Raw genomic sequence first — 26,989 nt, forward strand, 5'->3', positions numbered from 1 at the left:
TTCACGCAGAAGGAGCTAAATCTCAGGCAAAGGAGATGGTTGGAGCTTATAAAGGATTATGACATGAAGTTGCATTACCACCCAGGAAAGGCCAATGTCGTAGCAGACGCTTTGAGCCGAAAGAGTTATGCCAATACCCTCGTGAGCTGAGGATTGCCAAAGGACTTAGCCGAAGATCTCAGGGAGCTTCATTTGGAGATAGTCCCTAGAGGTTTTGTCACCGCAATGGAGGTTCAGTCGACACTATTGGGAAAGATTCGAGAAGCTCAGAAGGATGACAAAGAGATTGCCGAGATAAAGGAGAAAATGAGCAAAGGAAAAGCCAAAGGTTTTCATGAAGATGAGCACGACACCTTATGGTTTGAGGACCGTATTTATGTGCCCAATAATGCAGAGATCAGGAAGTTGATACTTCAGGAAGCTCATGACTCGCCATACTCGATACACCCCGGAAACACCAAGATGTATTTGGATTTGAAGGAGCGTTTCTGGTGGACTGGTATGAAGAAGGATATTGCCGAGTATGTAGCCGTATGTGATGTATGTCAGAGAGTGAAGGCAGAACATCAGAAGCCAGCAGGATTACTGCAGCCTATGCCGATACCCGAATGGAAGTGGGATAATCTTGGCATGGATTTCATCACCGGATTACCCAGGACCCGATCGGGATATGATTCTATTTGGGTAGTAGTGGATCGTTTGACCAAAGTGGCTCACTTTATCCCAGTGAAAACCACTTATACAAGTGCAAAGTTGGCCAAGATATATATGACCAGGATCGTATGTCTGCATGGAGTTCCGAGGACCATCGTATCAGATAGAGGGACCCAGTTTACTTCGAAGTTTTGGCACCTGCTGCACCAGACTTTCGGAACCAGACTAGAGTTTAGTACAGCCTTTCATCCGCAGAAAGATGGACAGACCGAGAGAGTCAATCAGATTCTGGAGGACATGTTGAGAGCTTGTGCGCTGGATTATGGATCTAGTTGGGATGATAATTTGCCCTACGCGGAGTTCTCCTACAACTATAGCTACCAAGCCAGTTTGAAGATGGCCCCTTTCGAAGCTTTATATGGAAGGAGGTGCAGGACACCGTTGATGTGGGATGAAGTTGGAGACCGACAGTTGTTTGGACCTGATTTAATTAACGAGTCCAAAGAGAAGGTTAAGTTGATTCGAGATAGACTGAGGGTAGCTCAGTCCAGGTAGAAGAGTAATGTAGACTCAAAACACAAGGAGGTAGTCTATGAAATCGGAGACAGAGCATATCTCCGAGTGTCGCCTCTGCGAGGAGTTAAACATTTTGGAGTTAAGGGAAAGTTAGCCCCGAGATTTGTAGGACCATACCGAGTTTTGGAACGTATGGGAGAAGTGGCCTACAAGTTGGAGTTACCCGAAGGACTATCAGGAGTTCATAATATGTTTCACGTTTCCCAGTTTAAGCAGTGCCATGCTGAGATGGCCGATATTCCTCTGAGAGATACAGTACCCCTGGAAGCAATTCAGTTGGACAGTGATGTAACCTACGAGGAGAAACCTGTCAAGATTCTCGAGTTTGCCAGCCGAGTTACCCGCAGCAAGGTTATAAAGTTTTGCAAAGTTCAGTGGAGCCACCATACCGAGGATGAAGCCACCTGGGAATGAGAGGAAGATCTACAGAAAGATTCTCGAGTTTGCCAGCCGAGTTACCCGCAGCAAGGTTATAAAGTTTTGCAAAGTTCAGTTGGATATGACTTCTCCAAAATAAAAGAAATATTGGGGGAAAATGTTAAAATTGAAAAATTATTTTATTTGGATTTTTTTGAATTAGAAAAATATGCATTTCTTGAAATTGCATTTTAGGCCAGAAAAATGTTCACTATGTTCTAAATATTTAATTTAGACGGTGAAAATTGTTTTTGGCATTTTTACAATTTTTTTATATTTATTTAGGACTTTTTTGGCGGAATTTTATTAAAAAAACAAAAAAGAGCCAGGCCAGCCCAGCCAGAGGCCGAGCCAGCCCAGCCGCCGCCTCCCAGCGCCTCGCGCGCGCGTGCCCGAGTGGGCCGCGGCCCAGCTCGCGCCCCGGTCGCCCCCGACACTGACCTGGAGTCCCGCCGCCACACGGCACCATCGGCAAGCCGTCGCCGCCCCGGACTCCCTTGCCCCTCCCGCAAGCAGCCCCCCCGGCCCCTTAAATACCGGAGCCCGAGCCCCCTCTCCACTTCGTCCCGCGCCTCGCCAAGCCGCCCCGCCGCCTCCAGCCGCCGCCTCGCTGCCGAGTCGCGCTGCGCCGCAAGCCGCCGCCGCCGCGCCGCGTCGCACCGCCACCCCGCGCCCGCACAACTATCCAGGTGGTCTCTGGAAGCATCGGTTAGTCCATTATAAAAGATATCAAGTATTTCATTTTTCTTAAGAGGATGATCAGGCAAAGCATTAAGTAATTGGAGAAGCCTCCCCCAAGCTTGTGGGAGACTCTCTTCTTCAATTTGCACAAAATTGTATATATCCCTTAAAGCAGCTTGTTTCTTATGAGCAGGGAAATATTTAGCAGAGAAGTAATAAATCATATCCTGGGGACTATGCACACAACCAGGATCAAGAAAATTAAACCATATCTTAGCATCACCCTTTAATGAGAACGGAAATATTTGAAGGATACAATAGTAGCGAGTTTTCTCATCATTAGTGAATAGGGTGGCTATATCATTTAATTTAGTAAGATCTGCCACAACAGTTTCAGATTCATAGCCATAGAAAGGATCAGACTCAACCAAAGTAATTATATCAGGATCAACAGAGAATTCATAATCCTTATCAGTAACAAAGATAGGTGAAGTAGCATAAGCAGGATCATATTTCATTCTAGCATTCAGAGTTTTCTGTTTCAGCTTAGCTAATAATTTCTTAAGATCACTTCTATCATTGCAAGCAAGAAAGTCTCTAGCAGTTTTTGCATCCATAACATAGCCCTCAGGCACAACAGGCAATTCATATTTATTGGGAGAGTCTTCATCATCACTTTCATCAATATTATTAGTTTCAATAATTTCATTCTCTCTAGCCCTAGCAAGTTGTTCATCAAGAAATTCACCAAGTGGCACAGTGGTATTAAGCATAGTAGTTTCATCATAAGTATCATGCATAGCAGAAGTGGCATCATCAATAACATGCGACATATCAGAATTAATAGCAGAAGCAGGTTTAGGTGTCACAAGCTTACTCAAAACAGAAGGTGAATCAAGTGAAGAGCTAGATGGCAGTTAATTACCTCCCCTCGTAGTTGAGGGATAAATTTTTGTTTTCGTGTCTTTCAAGTTCTTCATAGTGACCAGCAAATATAAATCCCAAGCGACTCAAAGAATAGAGCTATGCTCCCCGGCAACGGCGCCAGAAAATAGTCTTGATAACCCACAAGTATAGGGGATCGCAACAATTTTCGAGGGTAGAGTATTCAACCCAAATTTATTGATTCGACACAAGGGGAGCCAAAGAATATTCTCAAGTATTAGCAGTTGAGTTGTCAATTCAACCACACCTGCATAACTTAATATCTGCAGCAAAGTATTTAGTAGCAAAGTAATATGGAAGTAACGGTAACGGTAGCAAAAGTAATATTTTTGGGTTTTGTAGTGATTGTAACAGTAGCAACGGAAAAGTAAATAAGCGAAGAACAATATGTGAAAAGCTCGTAGGAATTGGATCGATGATGGAGAATTATGCCGGATGCGGTTCATCATGTAACAGTCATAACATAGGGTGACACAGAACTAGCTCCAATTCATCAATGTAATGTAGGCATGTATTCCGAATATAGTCATACATGCTTATGGAAAAGAACTTGCATGACATCTTTTGTCCTACCCTCCCGTGGCAGCGGGGTCCTAATGGAAACTAAGGGATATTAAGGCCTCCTTTTAATAGAGTACCGGACCAAAGCATTAACACATAGTGAATACATGAACTCCTCAAACTGTGGTCATCACCGGGAGTGGTCCCAATTATTGTCACTTCGGGGTTGCCGGATCATAACACATAGTAGGTGACTATAGACTTGCAAGATAGGATCAAGAACTCACATATATTCATGAAAACATAATAGGTTCAGATCTGAAATCATGGCACTCGAGCCCTAGTGACAAGCATTAAGCATAGCAAAGTCATAGCAACATCAATCTCAGAACATAGTGGATACTAGGGATCAAACCCTAATAAAACTAACTCGATTACATGATAAATCTCATCCAACCCATCACCGTCCAGCAAGCCTACGATGGAATTACTCACACACGGCGGTGAGCATCATGAAATTGGTGATGGAGGATGGTTGATGATGACGACGACGACGGATTCCCCTCTCCAGAGCCCCAAACGGACTCCAGATCAGCCCTCTTGAGAGAGTTTAGGGCTTGGCGGCGGCTCCGTATCGTAAAACGCGATGAATCTTTCTCTCTGATTTTTTTCTCCCGAACACGAATATATAGAGTTGGAGTTGAGGTCGGTCGAGCACCAGGGGGCCCACAAGGCAGGGGGCGCGCCCTAGGGGGGTAGGCGCGCCACCCACCCTCGTGGGCAGGGTGTGGGCCCCCTGACGTGGATTTTTCTTCCAGTATTTTTTTTATTTTCCAAATAGATGTTCCGTGGAGTTTCAGGTAATTCCGAGAACTTTTGTTTCTGCACATAAATAACACCATGGCAATTCTGCTGAAAACAGCGTCAGTCCGGGTTAGTTCCATTCAAATCATGCAAGTTGAGTCCAAAACAAGGGCAAAAGTGTTTGGAAAAGTAGATACGACGGAGACGTATCAACTCCCCCAAGCTTAAACCTTTGCTTGTCCTCAAGCAATTCAGTTGATAAACTGAAAGTGATAAAGAAAAACTTTCACAAACTCTATTTGCTCTTGTTGTTGTAAATATGTAAAGTCAACATTCAAGTTTTCAGCAAAGATGATGAACTAACCATATTCAAAATAACATTTAGGTCTCATGTTTACTCATGTCAATGGTATAATCAACTAGCCAGCAATAATAATAAATCTCGGATGACAACACTTTCTCAAAACAATCATAATATGATATAACAAGATGGTATCTCGCTAGCCCTTTCTGAGACCGCAAAACATAAATGCAGAGCACCTTTAAAGATCAAGGACTGACTAAACATTGTAATTCATGGTAAAAGAGATCCAGTCATACTCAATATAAATTAACAGTAATGGATGCAAATGACAGCGGTGCTCTCCAGCTGGTGCTTTTTAATAAGAGGGTGATGACTCAACATAAAAGTAAATAGATAGACCCTTCACAGAGGGAAGCAGGGATTTCTAGAGGTGCCAGAGCTCGATTTTTGAAAAATAGAGATAAATAATATTTTGAGCGGCATACTTTCATTGTCAACATAACAACCGAGAGATGGCGATATCTTCCATGCTACACACATTATAGGCGGTTCCAATACTGAATGGTAAAGTGTTTACTCCCCCTCCACCAACAAGCATCAATCCATGGCTTGCTCGAAACAACGAGTGCCTCCAACTAACAACAGTCCCAGGGGAGTTTTGTTTGCAATTATTTTGATTTGGTTTGCATAAAGCATGGGACTGGGCATCCCGGTGACCAGCTATTTTCTCGTGAGTGAGGAGCGCAGTCCACTCCTCTTGAGAATAACCCGCCTAACATGGAAGATACGGACATCCCTAGTTGATACATGAGCTATTCGAGCATACAAAACAGAATTTCATTTGAAGGTTTAGAGTTTGGCACATACAAATTTACTTGGAACGGCAGGTAGATACCACATATAGGAAGGTATGGTGGACTCATATGGAATAACTTTGGGGTTTAAGGGATTGGATGCACAAGCAGTATTCCCGCTTAGTACAAGTGAAGGCTAGCAAAAGACTGGGAAGCGACCAACTAGAGAACGACAACAGTCATGAACATGCATTAAAATTAATAAACATTGAGTGCAAGCATGAGTAGGATATAATCCACCATGAACATAAATATCGTGAAGGCTATGTTGACTTGTTTCAACTACATGTGTGAACATGTGCCAAGTCAAGTCACTTGAATCATTCAAAGGAGGATACCACCCTATCATACCACATCACAACCATTCTAATAGCATGTTGGCACGCAAGGTAAACCATTATAACTCATAGCTAATCAAGCATGGCACGAGCAACTATAATCTCTAATTGTCATTGCAAACATGTTTACTCATAATAGGCTGAATCAGGAACGATGAACTAATCATATTTACAAAAACAAGAAAGGTCGAGTTCATACCAGCTTCTCTCATCTCAATCAGTCCATCATATATCGTCATAATTGCCTTTCACTTGCACGACCGAATGATGTGAATAATAATAATAGTGCACGCGCATTGGACTAAGCTGGAATCTGCGAGCATTCAATAAACAGGAGAAGACAAGGCAATATGGGCTCTTGGCTAAATCAACAATAATGCATAATAGAGCCACTTCAACAATTTTATTAATGGTCTTCTCCTATCGACCCCCAAAGAAAAGAAAAGAAAAAAAACTGTTTACACGGGAAAGCTCCCAACAAGCAAAAGAAGAATGGGAAATCTTTTTGGGTTTTGTTTTAATTATTACTACTACAGCAAAAAAAAGGTAAGCTAACTAAAAGCTACAACTATTTTTTTTGGTTTTCTTAAGGTTTATCAAACACACAAGAAGAAAGCATAAAAAGAAATAAACTAGCATGGATATTACAATGAAAGAGTATGAGCACCGGCATCTAGCAATGAGTGTGTGAACATGAATGTAATGTCTGTGAGAGATACGTACTCCCCCAAGCTTAGGCTTTTGGCCTAAGTTGGTTTATTGCCACGGATGGCCTGGCGGATATCCGTAGTTGTAGTTGGGGTCGTACTGAGAAGAAGCCTCAAATTGCCACTGGTTGGCAATTGCCTCCGGGTCCCACTAGTAATTAGACTGTCGTGGAGGATCAAATTGTGGTTCCGGCTCTGGCTCTGTGGCTGATGTAGGGTTCCGGTAGGCGTGAATGGCTGCCAGCGGAACGAGATACTGGCCTGTAGATAAATCAAACAAGGAAGGAACAGGCAAGGTAATAGTCTCAGGGTGATGTTTATCAAAGAACAATTTGTATTTAAGCGCCCCTTCCCTATTCTTAACAATAAAGTCATGCGCTACCATACTCTTATAATCTAAATAAACAGTAGGCAGCAATTTTTCTTCCTTTTCATAGTGCCTAATAGGTATGTTATAGTATGCAGCAAGGCGTGAAGCATAAACACCTCCAAAGATGGGGCCCTTTGTACGGTTCAGACTTAACCGTTTAGCAATAATACCGCCCATACTAGCAGAGTCATCACAGAATAAACCATGGAACAAAATAATAATATCAGGAACACTAAGGTTTCCATAGTTTCCGCGACTAATTAAGCAACGACTAGCAAATATTGCAAAGTAGCGTAAAACAGGAAAATGTATGCTAGTGATTCTTGCATCGGAAACCTTCCTAGTTTCCCCTACAGTAATAGTATCAATAAACCCGTCTTTACGATGTGGTTCCTCTAAGCTACCCTCGAAAGGTATTTTGCAAACCCTGCAAAATTCATATAGTGACATCTTCTTAACCACATCATATAAATGAAACTCTACTGAAGGAGGTGATTCCTTAGGATAATAGTAGAAGTTTTGCACAAAAGTATTGGTGAGTAAGAGGTACTGTTCGCGTTGGTCGCGGAGGAAGTCGGTGAGGCCTGCATTCTCAGCCAATTCATAAAAATCATCATAAATCCCGGCTGCTCTCAAGAAATCATCGGAAGGCCATTCACATGGCCGAACCTCCGCGGTGCGAGGCAGATTATATTTGGGCCTCTCTGCTTCTTCACTTTGCTTTTCCTTCGAGCTTCGGCTCGATGAGCCCCTCAAAAATCTCTTCATCGTTTCTGAATTTTTTAGTAACTTCAAGTAAAAGTGAACCAAGCTCAACAAAATTGATAGCAACTACTCCTACAAGTGCCCAGAGCCTATATCATGCATTAGAACTACTTGGAACCATAAATTTGACATGCAAGCTCAAGAACATGGTCACCTAGGCAGCACAAATTTGCAATGAATAAAGCACTAGAACAAAAACTAATTGGACCAATGGAGGAGTCACATACCAAGGAACAATCCCCCAAAGCAGTTTTGTGAGAGGTGCTTTGAGCAAGGAGATCGAAAATCGCAGCAAAATGAGCTAGAACTCGTGCTTGAGCTGGATGGTGATTTGTTTTGGGAGGAAGAAGTGTGTAGGTGCAGGAATAAGTGGAGGGGAGCCACCGTGGGCCCACGAGGCAGGGGGCGCGCCCAGGGGGTTGTAACATCCCAAAATTCTAAATTTTGGAATGTACATTAAATAGATAGATTTGATTGTTTGTTTGATTGTTGTGTGAATGATTGACTGGAAGTGATTGAAATTCGAACTTTTTGAAAGTTAAATGAGAGGGAATAAAAGGACTTTCCCAAACTTTCATTTTTGCATTTATGATCTTCGTGAATTCAAATTATTTTCAAAACACAAAACCCTGGAGAGAAGATGACATGACTTCTTCCATTTATTTAAATGACAAGGGGTGTTGAAAATATTTGAATTTCATTTGAAAATATTTCCAATTCTGAAACTTTATGCAACTCAATGATTTTCACGAGAGAAGATAAAATGACTTCTTCAAATTATATGAAATATGAGTTGGGAGTTTCAAAGGATCAAATTCAAAGTCCTTTTGAAATTATTTTCAATTTGGAGTTATTTGGGTTTTATTCAAAAATTATTTTTCTCCAAAATAAAAATATATGGAAAATAGGGTAACATGATTCCCTGCATCAGAAAAATTGGAGATAAATAAATTTGAAATCATTTTGGTATTTTTAAAATGATTTTTATTGGATTTTAGTAGGGCAGTAGCACTCTTTGAATTATTTGATTTTTTCTCGATTTTATTTGACTTGACAAAAATGTTCAAGTTGTAGAAAATCTTTTTCTGAAAATTTTGATATATTATATGCCTATATAAGTTTATTATTTATTTTGTTTTTATTGTTTTTGTTTGTCGAATTTTTTTTTTAAAAAAAAAAATTAGCTTGTGGACCAACCGGACCGGGCCGGCTGGCCCACGCCGCTCGTCCCCGAGCTCGGGACGAAGTCCCGAGCCAGCACGCCAGCGCCGCCGCCGTCCTCCGCTCGGCCTCTCCCCGCCGCCTCTCCTGCCCCCTCCTCCACGCCACCTCCTCCCCTCCCCTATAAAACCCGAGGCCCTAGGGCCCGTTCCTCTCCTCCCCGAGCCGCCGCCGCCCGCGCAAAACCTCGCCGGAGTTGCGAGCTCCGACGAGATCTGCCGCCGCCGCCGCACTCCGTTCCGGCCCCCTTGCCGAGCGCCGACACCGCCATCGCCTTCGCCCAGCCGCGCTGCCCCTCCCCAGCTACTCCGCTGCCGCCGCCGACGCCCGGAGTCGTCGCCCCGTTCTAGCCGAGCCGCTGCCGCCATCTTCCACATCGCCGGCGATCGTCGTGGTAACTGCCGCCTTCCGTCCGTTGGATCTGGACCGAACGATCCAGATTTTGTTTTGTTTTTATTATTATTTTTTAAATGTTTTATTTATTTATTCGGTGAACGTTCGTTAGTTAGGGTTTGCACCGAACGGTTTTTCGTTCATTAGCGTTCGTTAGCGAACGTTCGTTTAATAGCCTTTTCGTTTTATTTTATTTCTGCCAGGGACCCGTCTGTGATTAAAGTTTTACAGATTAGTCCCTGTATTTCAAACGATCACTACTTTTTACTCGTTTGTCCAAACCCAACGAAACCAACGCCCACTTCTTCGTTATGATCCCCTCTATCCAGTAATCCAACTCAAACATGTTTTTGAAATTTTAAAATTTGAATTAGATCAGATTTGTATTTAAACTTCGTCTGATCGTAATTTGAGTGTCGTAGCTCTGTTTGAGTTGATTCTTTTTGCAAATTAAAGCTCTTGACCTAAACTTTCTGATAAGGCCAAATTCACATAATTTTGGTACTGTTAGAAATTGTTTTATGTTGCAAGAGTTATTTGCTTGGTTTTAATGTTTTCCGAATCGTCTTCTTCGTTCTTCCCGATCTTTTGAGTGATTGCTTATGTGCGGTTACTATTGCTTGCTTACGATAGATTGACCGGAGTGTGACGAGTAGAACTATCAAGAGTTTTGAGTGCGAATCATCTTCATCAACAGTACAGGCAAGTTCACACTTTGATCATATCCCTTCCATACCCAGTTTTTATGCATTAGTTTCACCCTCAAACATTGCATGAGTAGGATTGATAACATGTGGGTATTGGGAAGTAGTTGATGAGGTAGGAACCTATTGCCCTGCATTCAAACCTTGGGAGTTACTATTACGTTATGCTTATACTGCTATGCTATGCTCGTAGACGTGGATTGGGTTTGAGAGTATTCATGACATATGTGAGATTGTTAATTAATGGTTCAACTTAAGGTGGCAACTTGAATACACATCTGGGTGGATTGAGGCACCTGGGGAATTCCAGTGATTGCCTGTATTTTTTGGAAATCCCGGGGTAGCGTGTGATTCTCCTATGGACTGCCACCCAGGCTCAAAGGGATCATGAGATTATTCATACTAGAAACTTCCGTGTGCAGCCACAAGCTATTATGAGCTCTAGCATAGTTGATTAAGTCGTGTGAACTCTTACAGTGGTAGACTAGCAGATGTAGGGGAAAGTAGGTGTAACTGTCTACCCATCGTAAGGTGCTAACGCTTCTGAAAGACTGTGTCTCGGTCATCCGTTTCTCAAACACCATGTAGTGCGAGAAATCAAACGGAGGAGATCGAGTCTTGTGGGGAAAAGTGCGCAAACCTCTGCAGAGTGTACAAACTAATCATGATTAGCCGTGTCCCCAGTTATGGACATCTTGAGTATCTGGTTCTCGGATTATCCTGTTGATCTCATCACGTTACTTAAATAATTTGCTGGGTTGTTAATGATTACTTTTAATTGGGATTGAGAGGGGGTTTACCTTCTCAATGTTTTCAACAAACTTTGTAGTTAAATAAAATATATTCCTTTGCAGTAGGGAAAAATTGGCTTTTCGCAAAAACATTATAACCATAGAGCTTTTCCACCAGCCATATATGCATGTAGTGATAGCCATTATTCATCATTGCTCTACATTGTGAATTTGCCAGTGCATTCAATGTACTGACCCTTTGTGGCTGCAACGTCTCATGTTGCAGGATTCTTACGACGAGTAAGTGATATGTTAGGGTTACGATTTCTACACTCAACTTTGCCGTTGGTGTTGATGGGAATCCACAACCTTGTTACTTCCGCTATTTGGATTGAGGTAATAGTATTTACGTTACTTTATACATGTGATTTACCTCTGTTATAAATCCTCCAGTACTATGTGTGTCAGCATACCGATCCAGGGATGACACTTAAGCACAGAGACTTGATCCATTCGGGTTGGGTCGCTATAGGGGTGGGCACGCCCTGGACCCTCGTGGCCAGGTGCTTGCTCCCCCTGATGTGTTCTCAGTGCCAGATATTCTCAAATATTCCAGAAAAAATCATATTTCAATTTCAGGGCATTTGGAGAACTTTTATTTTGAGGGTATTTTTATATTGCACGGATAATTCAGAAAACAGGCAGAAAAATACTAATTTTACTTTATTTCAACTAAATAATAGAAAGTAAAAGAAGGGTACAGAAGGTTGTGCTTTCTAATTTCATCCATCTCATGCTCATCAAAAGGAATCCACTAACAAGGTTGATCAGGTCTTGTTAACAAACTCATTCCGAATCACATGAAACCGGAGTAATTTCGAATAACACTATGTTACCTCAACGGGGATATGCACATCCCCAATAATAAGAATATCATATTTCTTCTTGACAGTAGGAAGAGGAAATTCAAAACCTCCAAAAATAATCGATGGAATTTTTCCAATAGAATTGATACTGAGGACCTGAGGTTGTTTCCTCGGAAAGTGTACCGTATGCTTATTACCATTAACATGAAAAGTGGCATTGCCTTTGTTGCAATCAATAACAGCCCCTGCAATATTCAAAAAGGTCTTCCAAGAATAATAGACATACTATCGTCCTCGGGAATATCAAGAATAACAAAGTCCGTTAAAATAGTAACATTTGCAACCACAACAGGCACATCCTCACAAATACCGACAGGTATAGCAGTTGATTTATCAGCCATTTGCAAAGATATTTCAGTAGGTGTCAACTTATTCAAATCAAGTCTACGATATAAAGAGAGAGGCATAACACTAACACCGGCTCCAAGATCACATAAAGCAGTTTTAACATAATTCCTTTTAATGGAGCATGGTATAGTTGGTATTCCTGGATCTCCAAGTTTCTTTGGTATTCCACCCTTAAAAGTGTAATTAGCAAGCATGGTGGAAATTTCAGCTTCCGGTATCTTTCTTTTATTGGTAACAATTTCTTTCATGTACTTAGCATAAGGATTCAATTTGAGCATATCAGTTAATCGCATACGCAAAAAGATAGGTCTAATCATTTCAGCAAAGCGCTCAAAATCCTCATCATCCTTTTTCTTGGACGGTTTCGGAGGAAAAGGCATGGGTTTCTGAACCCATGGTTCCCTTTCTTTACCGTGTTTCCTAGCAACAAAGTCTCTCTTATCATAACGTTGATTCTTTGATTGTGGGTTATCAAGATCAATAGCAGGTTCAATTTCTACATCATTATCATTACTAGGTTGAGCATCATCATGAACATCTTCATTAACGTTTTCACTGGTTTCATGTTCATTACCAGATTGTGTTTCAGCATCAGAAATAGAAATATCATTGGGATTTTCAGGAGTGTCTACAATAGGTTCACTAGAAGCATGCAAAGTCCTATCATTTTTCTTTTTCTTCTTTTTAGAAGGACTAGGTGCATCTATATTATTTCTCTGAGAATCTTGCTCAATTCTCTTAGGATGGCCTTCACGATACAAAGGTTCCTGAGTCATTTTACCAGTTCTAGTAGCCACTCTAACAGCATAATCATTATTCTTACTATTTAATTCATTGAGCAAATCATTCTGAGCCTTAAGTACTTGTTCTACTTGAGTGGTAACCATAGAAGCATGTTTACTAATGAGTTTAAGTTCACCTTTAACTCTAGACATATAATCACCCAAGTGTTCAATCATATAAGCATTTTGTTTTAATTGTCTACCAGAATAAGCATTAAAATTTTCTTGTTTAACAATAAAGTTATCAAACTCATCCAAGCATTGGCTAGCAATTTTAGTAGGAGGGATTTCAGCTTTATCAAATCTATAGAGAGAATTTACCTTTACTACCTGTGTCGGGTTATCAAGACCATGTGTTTATTCAATAGGAGGGGAATTAAAACCATATGTTTCTTCAACAGCGGTAAATTAAGACCATGTATTTCTTCAATAGGAGGTAAATTCTTAACATCTTCAGCTTTAATACCCTTTTCTTTCATAGATTTCTTTGCCCCTTTCATATCTTCAGGACTGAGAAATAGAACACCCCTTTCTTCGGAGTTGGTTTAAGAATAGGCTCAGGAAGTGTCCAATTATTTTCATTGGTCAACATATTATTCAATAGAATTTCAGCTTCATCTGGTGTTCTTTCCCTGAAAATAGAACCAGCACAACTATCCAGGTGGTCTCTGGAAGCATCGGTTAGTCCATTATAAAAGATATCAAGTATTTCATTTTTCTTAAGAGGATGATCAGGCAAAGCATTAAGTAATTGGAGAAGCCTCCCCCAAGCTTGTGGGAGACTCTCTTCTTCAATTTGCACAAAATTGTATATATCCCTTAAAGCAGCTTATTTCTTATGAGCAGGGAAATATTTAGCTGAGAAGTAATAAATCATATCCTGGGGACTACGCACACAACCAGGATAAAGAGAATTAAACCATATCTTAGCATCACCCTTTAATGAGAACGGAAATATTTTAAGGATATAATAGTAGCGAGTTTTCTCATCATTAGTGAATAGGGTGGCTATATCATTTAATTTAGTAAGATGTGCCACAACAGTTTCAGATTCATAGCCATAGAAAGGATCAGACTCAACCAAAGTAATTATATCAGGATCAACAGAGAATTCATAATCCTTATCAGTAACAAAGATAGGTGAAGTAGCATAAGCAGGATCATATTTCATTCTAGCATTCAGAGTTTTTTGTTTTAGCTTAGCTGATAATTTCTTAAGATCACTTCTATCATTGCAAGCAAGAAAGTCTCTAGCAGTTTCTTCATCCATAACATAGCCCTCAGGCACAACAGGCAATTCATATTTATTGGGAGAGTCTTCATCATCACTTTCATCAATATTATTAGTTTCAATAATTTCATTCTCTCTAGCCCTAGCAAGTTGTTCATCAAGAAATTCACCAAGTGGCACAGTGGTATCAAGCATAGAAGTAGTTTCATCATAAGTATCATGCATAGCGGAAGTGGCATCATCAATAACATGCGACATATCAGAATTAATAGCAGAAGCAGGTTTAGGTGTCGCAAGCTTACTCAAAATAGAAGGTGAATCAAGTCCAGAGCTAGATGGCAGTTCCTTACCTCCCCTCATAGTTGAGGGATAAATTTTTGTTTTCGCGTCTTTCAAGTTCTTCATAGTGACCAGCAGATATAAATCCCAAGTGACTCAAAGAATAGAGCTATGCTCCCCGGCAACGGTGCCAGAAAATAGTCTTGATAACCCACAAGTATAGGGGATCGCAACAGTTTTCGAGGGTAGAGTATTCAACCCAAATTTATTGATTCGACACAAGGGGAGCCAAAGAATATTCTCAAGTATTAGCAGTTGAGTTGTCAATTCAACCACACCTGGATAACTTAATATCTGCAGCAAAGTATTTAGTAGCAAAGTAATATGGAAGTAACGGTAACGGTAGCAAAAGTAATATTTTTGGGTTTTGTAGTGATTGTAACAGTAGCAACGGAAAAGTAAATAAGCGAAGAACAATATGTGAAAAGCTCGTAGGCATTGGATCGGTGATGGAGAATTATGCCGGATGCGGTTCATCATGTAACAGTCATAACATAGGGTGACACAGAACTAGCTCCAATTCATCAATGAAATGTAGGCATGTATTCTGAATATAGTCATACGTGCTTATGGAAAAGAACTTGCATGACATCTTTTGTCCTACCCTCCCGTGGCAGCGGGGTCCTAATCGAAACTACGGGATATTAAGGCCTCCTTTTAATAGAGTACCGGACCAAAGCATTAACACATAGTGAATACATGAACTCCTCAAACTGTGGTCATCACCGGGAGTGGTCCCGATTATTGTCACTTCGGGGTTGCCGGATCATAACACATAGTAGGTGACTATAGACTTGCAAGATAGGATCAAGAACTCACATATATTCATGAAAACATAATAGGTTCAGATCTGAAATCATGGCACTCGGGCCCTAGTGACAAGCATTAAGCATAGCAAAGTCATAGCAACATCAATCTCAGAACATAGTGGATACTAGGGATCAAACCCTAACAAAACTAACTCGATTACATGATAAATCTCATCCAACCCATCACCGTCCAGCAAGCCTACGATGGAATTACTCAAGCACGACGGTGAGCATCATGAAATTGGTGATGGAGGATGGTTGATGATGACGACGGCGACGGATTCCCCTCTCCAGAGCCCCGAACGGACTCCAGATCAGCCCTCCCGAGAGAGTTTAGGGCTTGGCGGTGGCTCCGTATCGTAAAACGCGATGAATCTTTTTCTCCAATTTTTTTCCCCGAACACGAATATATAGAGTTGGAGTTGAGGTCGGTGGAGCACCAGGGGGCCCACGAGGCAGGGGGCGCGCCCAGGGGGGCAGGCGCGCCCCCCACCCTCGTGGACAGGGTGTGGGCCTCCTGGCCTTGATTCTTTCGCCAATATTTTTTTATTTCCAAAAATAATCTCCGTGGAGTTTCAGGTCATTCGGAGAACTTTTGTTTCTGCGCATAAGTAACACTATGGCCATTCTGCTGAAAACAATGTCAGTCTGGGTTAGTTCCATTCAAATCATGCAAGTTAGAGTCCAAAACAAGGGTAAAAGTGTTTGGAAAAGTAGACACGACGGAGACGTATCATGATAGCATTTATTCTGTCCATTGCTCTACTGTGTTATATTGCCAGCATATTCCATGTGCTGACCCGTTTTGGGCTGCAACATATCATGTTGCAGACTTTTCAGATGAAGAGTAAGGTGCGCTAGGTCGTTGTCGTGCACTCAGCTATGCCGTTGGAGTTGATGGACTCACTTTATATTCCAAGCCTTCCGTTGTTATCTTATTTAGATGGCCTTAAGCCATATTTATTGTATTAAGTTCTCTTTGAGACATTCGATGTAATAAGTGCGTGATTGCACTCTGTTATAAATCCTTCAAGTACTGTGTGTGTCAGCATTACCGATCCAGGGATGACACTTAAGCACAGAGATTTGACCGTCTGAGGTCGGATCACTACAAAAATCAATATGAGCATTTTTACTAGCAACCAATTTCATAAGAGCATCAACTTTTTCACTCAAAGAAGAAATTTCTTCAACCGAATTAACTTTTTTACTAGTAGGAGCTCTTTTGGTATGCCATTGTGAATAATTTGCCATAATATTATCAAGCAATTTGGTGGCTTCACCCAAAGTAACTTCCATAAAAGTACCACTCGCGGTGGAATCTAAAAGATTATGAGAAACAAAATTAAACCCCGCATAAAAATTTTGTATGATCATCCAAAGATTTAACCCATGAGTTGGGCAATTCCTTAGCATCAATTTCATCCTTTCCCAAGATTGTGCAACATGCTCATGTTCAAGTTGCTTGAAATTCATGATCTGGGTTCTAAGGGAAATAATTTTCGCGGGCGGAAAATACTTAGTAATAAAAGCATCTTTGCACTTATTCCAAGAATCGATACTATTGCGAGGCAATGAAGAAAACCAAATTTTTGCATGATCTCGCAAAGAAAATGGAAATAATTTCAACTTCACAACATCATTGTCCACATCTTTTTTCTTTTGCATATCGCATAATTCCACGAATGTGTTAAGATGGGACGCGACATCCTCATTAGGAGTACCGAAAAATTGATCTTTCATAACAAGATGCAGCAAAGCGGTATTAATATCACAAGACTCCGCTAGTGGCGGGAGGAGCAATCGGAGTGCCAATAAAATCATTGTTGTTGGTATTGGAGAAATCACACAATTTGGTGTTCTCTTGAGTCATTGTGACTACGCAACAAGATTGCACTCAAAAACAGATCTGACAAGAAAAACGGCGAACTAGAAAAAGGGCGAATAAAATGGCAATTTTTTGTGAAGTGGGGGAGAGGAAAATGAGAGGCAAATGGCAAATAATGTAAAGTGCAAGGAGATGAGATTTGTGATTAGGAACCTGGTAGATGTTGATGATGTCTCCTCGGTAAAGGCGCCAGAAATTCTTTTTGATGTCTGCTTGAACTACGTCGGTATTTCCCCAAAGAGGAAGGGATGATGCAGCACAGCAACGGTAGGTATTTCCCTCAGTGATGAGATCAAGGTTATCGAACTAGTAGGAGAACCACGCAATACTACGTGAACGGCACCTGCACACAAATAACAAATACTCGCAACTCGACATATTAAAGGGGTTGTCAATCCCTTTCGGGCAACGACACGAGAAATTGGCAAGTAGACGGGATAAAAATATCATAGATTGGATAAATAGATCTCGCGGGAACGCGAGATAAAATAAATACTAATAAATTGCATCAAGGTATTTTTGGATTTTTGAAATATAGATCTGGAAATAAAAGCAAATAAAAATAGATCGCAAAGGCAAATATAATAAAGAAGAGACCCGAGGGCCGTAGATTTCACTAGTGGCTTCTCTCGAGAAAAATAGCAAACGGTGGGTGTTGGTGTCAAAACCGGCAGATCTCGAGTATGGGGGGCACAAGCTGTGAGTCTAAGGATCAATGGTAACAAGGGACAATGGGGACACAATGTTTACCCAGGTTCAGGCCCTCTTAAAGGAGGTAAAATCCTATGTCCTACTTGATTGTATTCGATGAGTATAGGGGTTACAAGGGTTGATCTACTCGAGATCATAATGGCTAAACCCTAGTTGTCTAGCCTATAATTATTCTGATAGCCTCTATGGACTAAATCCTCTAGTTTATATACACACCGGAGGGGCCTAGGGTTATATAGAGTCAGTTTGCAGAGGAAGGAAATAGTACATCCAGACATCAAACTTGCCGTCCACGCCTATAGGAGTCCTACCCGGACACGGGGGGTAGTCTTCTGCTTTATCTTCACGGCCCATCAGTCTGGCCCATATCGAATAGACCGGACACTCGAGGACACCCTAATCCAGGACTCCCTCAGTAGCCCCCGAACTTGCCTTCAGTGATGATGTAGTATCCGGCTTTGCAAGGCGGGTTCTTCATCATAGTCCGGATTGACGATAGTCCGTTTTTTACCTCCATATTCTGCCTTTACGATTCCCTCCTACCGTCGCCTCTATTTCTACGCGTCGGGTGAATGTGAATGGTCCACATATTTTTTACAAATAAACTCCTTAATACGCAAGGGAAGCATCTATATAAGGAGGTAAGACTCCAATGCCATCCCATATCGCGCAGAGAGCACCAGAGCAAACCACAAAAAACTTCAACACATGGCGAGTGCTCCTGGCTCTTCCTCGCGCCCTCATGGCCCTCAAGCGGGTGATTGGCGAAGCTGCTCAGTGTCTCACCTCCATCTGAATCGACTTCAGACGCAAGGATATCTCCCTCCCGCAGACCTAGTCTCCGTGCGGGCGGGATTGGCCTCGATTGACAATGATGTGCTAGCAGAGAATTTCCCCAACCCCAACAAGGAGGAGAGGGTGTGCTTCGTCTCGTTTCTTCTGAGGGGCTTAGGATTCCCGATCCACCCTTCCTCAGAGGTCTATTGGAATTCTACGGGATCCAACTGCACAACCTCACACCAGGTTCGATCCTGCACATTTCGGGTTTTGTCTCTCTCTGCGAACTATTCTTAGGCTGTGAGGCTCATTCGAACTATGGAGGAAGTTATTTTGCCTTGTCCCTCGTCATCGAGGGGGCCCTATATTTGAAGTGGGCGGCGCCGAAGTATGGCGCATAGCCGGATCAGGTTACCTCGTCGGAACTCCCAAGAAGGCATTCGAAGAATGGACTTCGGAATGGTTTTATATAGAGGATGTTCCCCTTCCGGACCCAGTTCGACATGGACTTCCCAAATTCTCTAGTGCTCCTTTGAACAAATGCTTCAATTGGTGCCCCCCGGAGTCCCAAGCAAGAAGACAGTGCGGAAGTAATGAGGTTGGTCAGCAAGGTCAGGTTACTTGCCCATTCTGAACTCTCAATAATCGAAGTTATGGCCATCGCGATAAAGCGATGCATCCAGCCCCTTCACTCCATAGTGACTCCTTTATGGTGTTACAACGGGGAGGACAACGCATCTCGTTACAGGCGCGAGGGTCCAGACACCCCAGCCGCTCTGGCTGCTATTCTGGCGAATCTTTATAAAGGGGAGAAAGAAGAGTTCGCCCGTTTAAATTGTCGGCAAGGTTTCTCCATGTATTACCCAATTGCATGGGTAAGTCTCTTGATTATCCACATTGTCCTTCCTCATTATCGAGGCATACTAATCGTATTGTTCTGGTCGTCTTAAAACAGACATGGAGGAAGGTGGTCGAAAATGTGCACTGCCCCTCCCCACAGCCAGAGAACTATGCTCGCAATGAAGACCCCGGCTTCCGTGAGGATCCGAATATATTCATAGAGTTTGATGATGGAGTTTTTTTATCAGGCGAGCCTTGACGGCTCGGAAGTGGGTATTATGGCCGACTACCCCGGCCTTCTCCCATTCTCCAAGGTAAGTACTCGGAAATCATCCTCAAAAAGAGGAGCCCTCACTTGCATCTCACCCATCACACTGAATCATGCTTTATCGGATCGGCGCTCAGCGAGCCGCACTCCATCTAGGGTGGACCCTAGGAAGGTAGCATCTATGCAGGGTGAGCCTTCAAAACAAAAGGAAACCAGGAGTGCGGTCGAGCCCCCTCCTTCATCAAAGAGATATAACCTTTAATATGTGCTAGGCATAAGACCAGATTGTCATATTTCTCTTCCTATTTTATTCCAGGAGGAGCATACGGCGAACCATGTCCAAAGTCCCAGCTAGCCGAGCATTAGCTAATCCGGCACCGAGCTCATCAACCAGGACGAGAGCCAATACGGAGGCCGAGCCAACTCATCCACCTTATGAGGATTCCGATGGCGTATCCATCACAAATTCCGAAGTGGAGAGTGTGATGAATCATAGATGACTCAAAGAAACCATGTGTGCTCCAGTTTTTACTGAGCAGGAATTTACTACCCTCAGCACCGTCGATGCATATATCCGAGCCGCCCGGGACGGACTTGCTGGAGTTGCCCACCTGTTTTCAAAAGATATGCAGGTAATGGTTTGTGTAAATTTAATAGATATATGCCAGTAGCCCCCGAGACTTAAAGCGGTTTAGGCCAACCAATTTAAGGATCGTTATGACCGTAGGTTCTCAAAGAGAAGAACAACGCATTGTCCCAGGGGCTTGAAACGAGCCAGACAAAGCTAAATGCTGCCACCACAGATCTAGAGGAAATGAAGAAGGTCAAGATGACTATTGATCAAAAGAATAAACTGGAGGAGGAAAATGATAAGCAAGCCAAGGAGATAAAGAGCTTAAAGGCTCAATTATCAGACGCACAAAAAGAGTACAAAAAGTTGAAAGGCGGCATATTCGGTATGACCTATCAACCATCAAAGGGACTCGTATTATCCCGTAAGTCAGAGTCTCATAATGTTGTTCTTGCAGGTCTGTTAACCGGGCGTCCTGAAGAAGAAGAAGTGTCCGGATTCCGAGGTGACGATTTAAAAGAACTGTCCGTGGTGCATGAGCGGGCCCGGAAAGCCATGAGAAGTATGGCCAAGGCCTTATGGCCATCTGATGCCCCTCCAGAAAGTATGGAGGGGTTGGCAAACCTGTTCAAAGGTGCCCAACACCGTTTTGAGCTATGGAAGACGTCGGCATGTCGGGAAGGTGCATGAGAGGCATGGGTGATGGTGAAAACACGCTACTCCGGGCTCGATCCGAATCATATGGCCCGAGTTGGACCTCAGGGACCGGATGGAAGAGAGATTCCCGTGAACTTGGTATATGACTAGGTGATGATAGTTGCGAAATATTTGCAAGAAGACTGCAGCTTAAACAGTCTTATAGATGGCATAGATAAAGAGTAGGCGTTCGATTCCATGTATCAATGTACTTTATCATTGAACTTATCTCAAACTAAACTTGTCAAAAATTGTCATCGCAGGCCTTCGGCTTCAACCTCCGAACCAAGAGGTTGGAGTGTTTCCAGATACCAAGTTGGAATGTAATAAACATTCATTATGTCCGAAAACCAGGCAATCCGGTCATATTGCTCAAAAAGACAAAATTTTGTTCGAGGAGTTATGTTATATTACTATTTAACGTAAGAAACATCTTCCAGGGAAAATAGTTCCGTTAAGTGTTACTTTCCTTGGGTCGGGATGCTTAATTCTGCATGCCTAGGCTTTGATCCGAAATATAGGGTTACGGGCAGCCTATCCCTTATTTGTTAGAATAAATGTAAATAATCTGTCATTGCTTGCCGACCAATTATTCCCTTAAGAACGCTAGCTTCCAGCTTCACCCGTCCGAGGTACAGATCCGGATTACCCGGTTGTAACAATCACAGAGGTACTCCCTTTACACCCTAGCCGAACAATCGAGAACGTAGGGTATAAACACAGGAGCGAGGCATCCCAGCTTGGCAAAAACTTAAGTCATAGAGGTGCATATAATGGCAAAAGATGTATAGAACAAACGACGTAAGCAACAAGCTTTTAATAATAAGCTTCGTCAAAGAAGCCCCAAGTTATAGTGGGGTGTATACATTTAAAGATGTGTACCCCTAACAGTTCGGTAGATCCAAACACACCCTGGGATATAAAAAGGAAAAAATAAAAAAGGAGAGGAGAAAAAAGGAACCTAGTCAAAAAAAAGGATGCGACCGAACTATCCATAGAATCGTTGGAGCCGAGCAGCGTTCCATGGATTCAGCTCAAGGCGATTATCCGATGCATTACGAAGGCAATAGGCTCCTCCTGTGAGAACTTCATCGATGATGAAGGGGCCCTCCCATCTTGGTTTGAGCTTATCCTTCTCCTTCCCCGGGAGACGCAAGACGAGTTCGCCAACATTATAAGTCTTGGCCCGCACTTCTCTGCTTTGGTATCGCCTGGCCTGTTGTTGATAAAGTGCGGAACGGGCTTGTGCAATAGCACGCTCCTCTTCGAAACCGTCTAGGTCGTCCTGCCGATCGAGCTCGGCTTCTCGCTCTTCGTACATGTGCACTCGAGGTGAGTCATGAATAATGTCGCAGGGCAGGACAGCTTCCGCGCCGTACACCATGAAGAAAGGTGTATATCCGGTTGTCCGATTAGGTGTAGTCCGCAGCCCCCATAGCACATAATCGAGTTCCTCAACCCAGTGCTTATCTGACTCCCATAGGGAGCGCACCAGTCGGGGTTTAATGCCGCTCATTATCAGGCCATTGGCCCTTTTAACTAACCGTTTGTTTGAGGGTGGTAGACGGATGCATAGTTGAGTTTAATGCTCAATTTAGCGCACCAGTTTTTCACCTCATCAGCTGTAAAATTGGAGCCATTGCCAGTGATATGTTGTGCGGGACACCGTAGCGGTGTACCATGCCGGATATAAAGGCAATCATTGGTCCTGCTTCAGTCATTTTTACTGGTTTGGACTCTATCCACTTAGTGAATTTATCCACCATAACTAGTAAATATTTCTTTTTGTGGCTTCCCCCTTTAAGGGGTCTGACCATATCGAGCCCCCAAACCACGAAGGGCCAAGTAATGGGGATTGTTTTAAGGCAGTGGGAGGCATATGACTTTGGTTGGTGAAAAGCTGACATCCCACACAATGCTGGACAAGGGCTTGTGCGTCTGCTCGGGCTGTTGGCCAGAAAAAACCTGTCTGGAAAGCTTTGCTTACGAGGGCTTGAGCTGCGGCGTGACCACCGCCCAGACCAGAATGTATTTCAGCCAAGAGTTGCCGTTCCTCCTCTTCGAAGATACACCGTTGAAGAACTCCGGTAGTGCTTTTCTTGTACAGTTCACCTTCATGAACTTTGTAGGCTTTAGAGCGCCGAACTATGCGACGGGCCTCATTTTGATCATTGGGAAGCTCCTGCCTATTAAGGTAGGCCAGGAAAGGTTCAGTCTAAGGAGCAATAACGGCCATGATCTCATGAGCAGAGGGTCTTATTTCAATAGCCGACCCCCCGATAATATATGTATTGCGTTTGGCTGTTAGGGGCGTGATCAGGTCCGTACTGGTGTCTCCACTCTCATCCTGCCATACCACGGATGGCTTGAAGAGCCTTTCCACAAAGGTATTAGGCGGGACGGGGTCGCGCTTGGCGCCCATGCGAGCAAGTATATCTGCTACCTGGTTACTGTCTCTAGCGACGTGATGAAATTCGAGCCCCTCGAATCGAGCTGATATTTTTAATACGGCCTTCCGATATGCCGCCATTTTTGGATCTTTTGCATCGAACTCTCCATTTAGCTGAGATATTACGAGGTTTGGTCACCGCGCACCTCTAGGCGTTATATGCCCATGGAGACAGCCATGCAGAGACCATGTAGAAGTGCCTCGTATTCGACTGCGTTATTGGAGTCCGTATACATGATTTGCCACACATAGCGGACTATGTCCCCTGTAGGGGATGTAAAGATGACGCGAGCCCCCAGTATGGCTAGCATTTTAGAGCCGTCGAAGTACACGATCCAGTTGGAGTAGGAACTATACTCTTTGGGGAGCTCGGCTTCCGTCCACTCTGCGATGAAGTCAGCCAGCACCTGAGATTTAATAGCTCGGCGTGCCTTGTATGTTATTTCAAATGGTAAGAGCTCAATGGCCCATTTAGCTATGTGGCCAGTGGAGTCCCTATTGTTTATAATGTCGTTAAGTGGTACTTCGGATGCCACCGTGATCGAACACTCTTGAAAATAGTGTCGAAGTTTTCGGGATGCCATAAAGACCGCGTAAGCTATCTTTTGGTAGTGAGGGTATCGGGATTTCCATGGTGCAAGGACCTCCGATACGTAATACACTGGCTTTTGCATGGGGAATTTATGTCCCTCATCCCCTCGCTCGACGACGAGTATGGCGCTCACTACCTGGTGAGTTGCGGAGATATAAAGCAGCATAGGCTCGCCAACACTTGGGGCAGCTAGGATTGGATTGCTTGCTAATAAGGTTTTTATTTCTTCCAATCCGGTTGTGGCCGCTTCCGTCCATTCAAAGTTTTTGATGCGTCTGAGTAGTCTATAAAGTGGTAATGCTTTTTCTCATAATCTGGAGATAAAGCGGCTCAAGGCCGCTACGCACCCTACTAGCTTTTGGACCTGTTTTAGGTCTATTGGCGTAGCCAATTGCGACAAGGCTCATATTTTAGCTGGGTTTGCTTCACTTCCTCTATGGGAGACAATGAACCCTAATAGCTTTCCAGTTGGAACGCCGAAGACGCATTTTTCCGGATTGAGCTGTATGTCGTATGTTCGGAGGTTGTCAAATGTGAGTCGGAGATCGTCCACCAGTGATTCAACGTGTTTAGTCTTGATGACCACGTCGTCCACATAGGCTTCTACTGTCTTGCCGACTTGTTTTTCCAAGCATGTTTGAATCATGCGTTGGTAAGTGGCACCAGCGTTTTTAAGCCCAAAAGGCATAGTGTTGAAACAGAAAGGCCCATACAGGGTGATGAACGCCGTTGCAGCCTAGTCGGACTCCTTCATTTTAATTTGATGGTATCCGGAGTAAGCGTTAAGGAAACACAATGAGTCATGTCTCGCGGTCGCATCAATGATCTGGTCAATGCGGGGCAATGGGAAATGGTATTTAGGGCAAGCCTTATTGAGGTCTTTGAAATCGACACAAAGGCGCCAAGATTTATCCTTCTTCGGCACCATGACCAAGTTGGCTAGCCAACAATCCGGGTGTTTGATTTCTCTGATGAACCCGGCCTCGAGTAGTTTGGCTAGTTCCTCCCCCATAGCTTGTCATTTGGGTCCGAAAAATTGCCGCAACGTTTGCTTGACTGGTTTGAACCCCTTGATTATGTTGAGGCTGTGCTCGGCCAGTCTACATGGGATCCCGGGCATGTCCGAAGGGTGCCAGGCAAAGATATCCCAATTTTCACGTAGGAACGCGCGTAAGGCGGCGTCTACCATCAGATCCAGCTGTGCTCCGATGGACGATGTTTTATTAGGATCCGCCGGGTGCACTTGAAATTTAACTATTTCATCTGCTCGCTTGAAAGAGGTGGATTTAGGTCTCTTACCGAGAATCACATCATCCTTGTCCACCGTGGATCATAGGGTGGTTATTTCTTCGGCCGCAAAGGCTTCGGAGCGTGCCTCGAGGGCCAAGGATGCGGTTTTGTTTTCGGCACGGAGTGCTTTATCCGGATCACTCGTAACTGTGATTATTCCATTGGGCCCTGGCATTTTATGTTGGAAATATGCCCTAGAGGCAATAATAAATAGGTTATTAATATATTTCCTTGTTCACGATAATCATTTATTATCCATGCTAAAATTGTATTGATAGGAAACTCAGATACATGTGTGGATACATAGACAACACCATGTCCCTAGTAAGCCTCTAGTTGACTAGCTCGTTGATCAATAGATGGTTACGGTTTCCTAACCATGGACATTGGATGTCGTTGATAACGGGATCACGTCATTAGGAGAATGATGTGATGGACAAGACCCAATCCTAAGCCTAGCACAAGATCGTGTAGTTCGTTTGCTAAGAGCTTTTCTAATGTCAAGTATCATTTCCTTAGACCATGAGATTGTGCAACTCCCGGATACCGTAGGAATACTTTGGGTGTACCAAACGTCACAACGTAACTGGGTGGCTATAAAGGTGCACTACAGGTATCTCCGAAAGTGTCTGTTGGGTTGGCACGAATCGAGACTGGGATTTGTCACTCCGTGTAAACGGAGAGGTATCTCTGGGCCCACTCGGTAGGACATCATCATAATGTGCACAATGTGACCAAGGAGTTGATCACGGTATGATGTGTTACGGAACGAGTAAAGAGACTTGCCGGTAACGAGATTGAACAAGGTATCGGGATACCGACGATCGAATCTCGGGCAAGTAACATACCGATTGATAAAGGGAATTGTATACGGGATTGATTGAATCCTCGACATCGTGGTTCATCCGATGAGATCATCGAGGAGCATGTGGGAGCCAACATGGCTATCCAGATCCCGCTATTGGTTATTGACCGGAGAGTCGTCTCGGTCATGTCTGCCTGTCTCCCGAACCCGTAGGGTCTACACACTTAAGGTTCGGTGACGCTAGGGTTATAGAGATATTATTATGCGGTAACCCGAAAGTTGTTCGGAGTCCCGGATGAGATCCCGGACGTCATGAGGAGTTCCGGAATGGTCCGGAGGTAAAGATTTATATATGGGAAGTCTTATTTTGGTCGCCGGAAAAGTTTCGCACTTTATCGGTATTGTACCCGGAGTGCCGAAAGGGGTCCGGGGGTCCACCAAGGGGGTCCACCAGCCCCGGGGGGGCACATGGGCTGTAGGGGGTGCGCCTTGGCCTATATGGGCCAAGGGCACCAGCCCCAAGAGGCCCATGCGCCAAGAGATAAGAAAAAGGGAGAGTCCTAAAGGGGGAAGGCACCTCCGAGGTGCCTTGGGGAGGAAGGACTCCTCCCTGGCCGCACCCTTCCTTGGAGGAAGGGCCAAGGCTGCGCCCCCCTCTCCCTTGGCCCTATATATAGTGGGGGGAGGGAGGGCAGCAATACC

The sequence above is a fragment of the Aegilops tauschii genome, chromosome 7, assembly GCF_002575655.3.
Source record: "Aegilops tauschii subsp. strangulata cultivar AL8/78 chromosome 7, Aet v6.0, whole genome shotgun sequence".
NCBI classification, from domain to species: Eukaryota; Viridiplantae; Streptophyta; class Magnoliopsida; order Poales; family Poaceae; genus Aegilops; species Aegilops tauschii.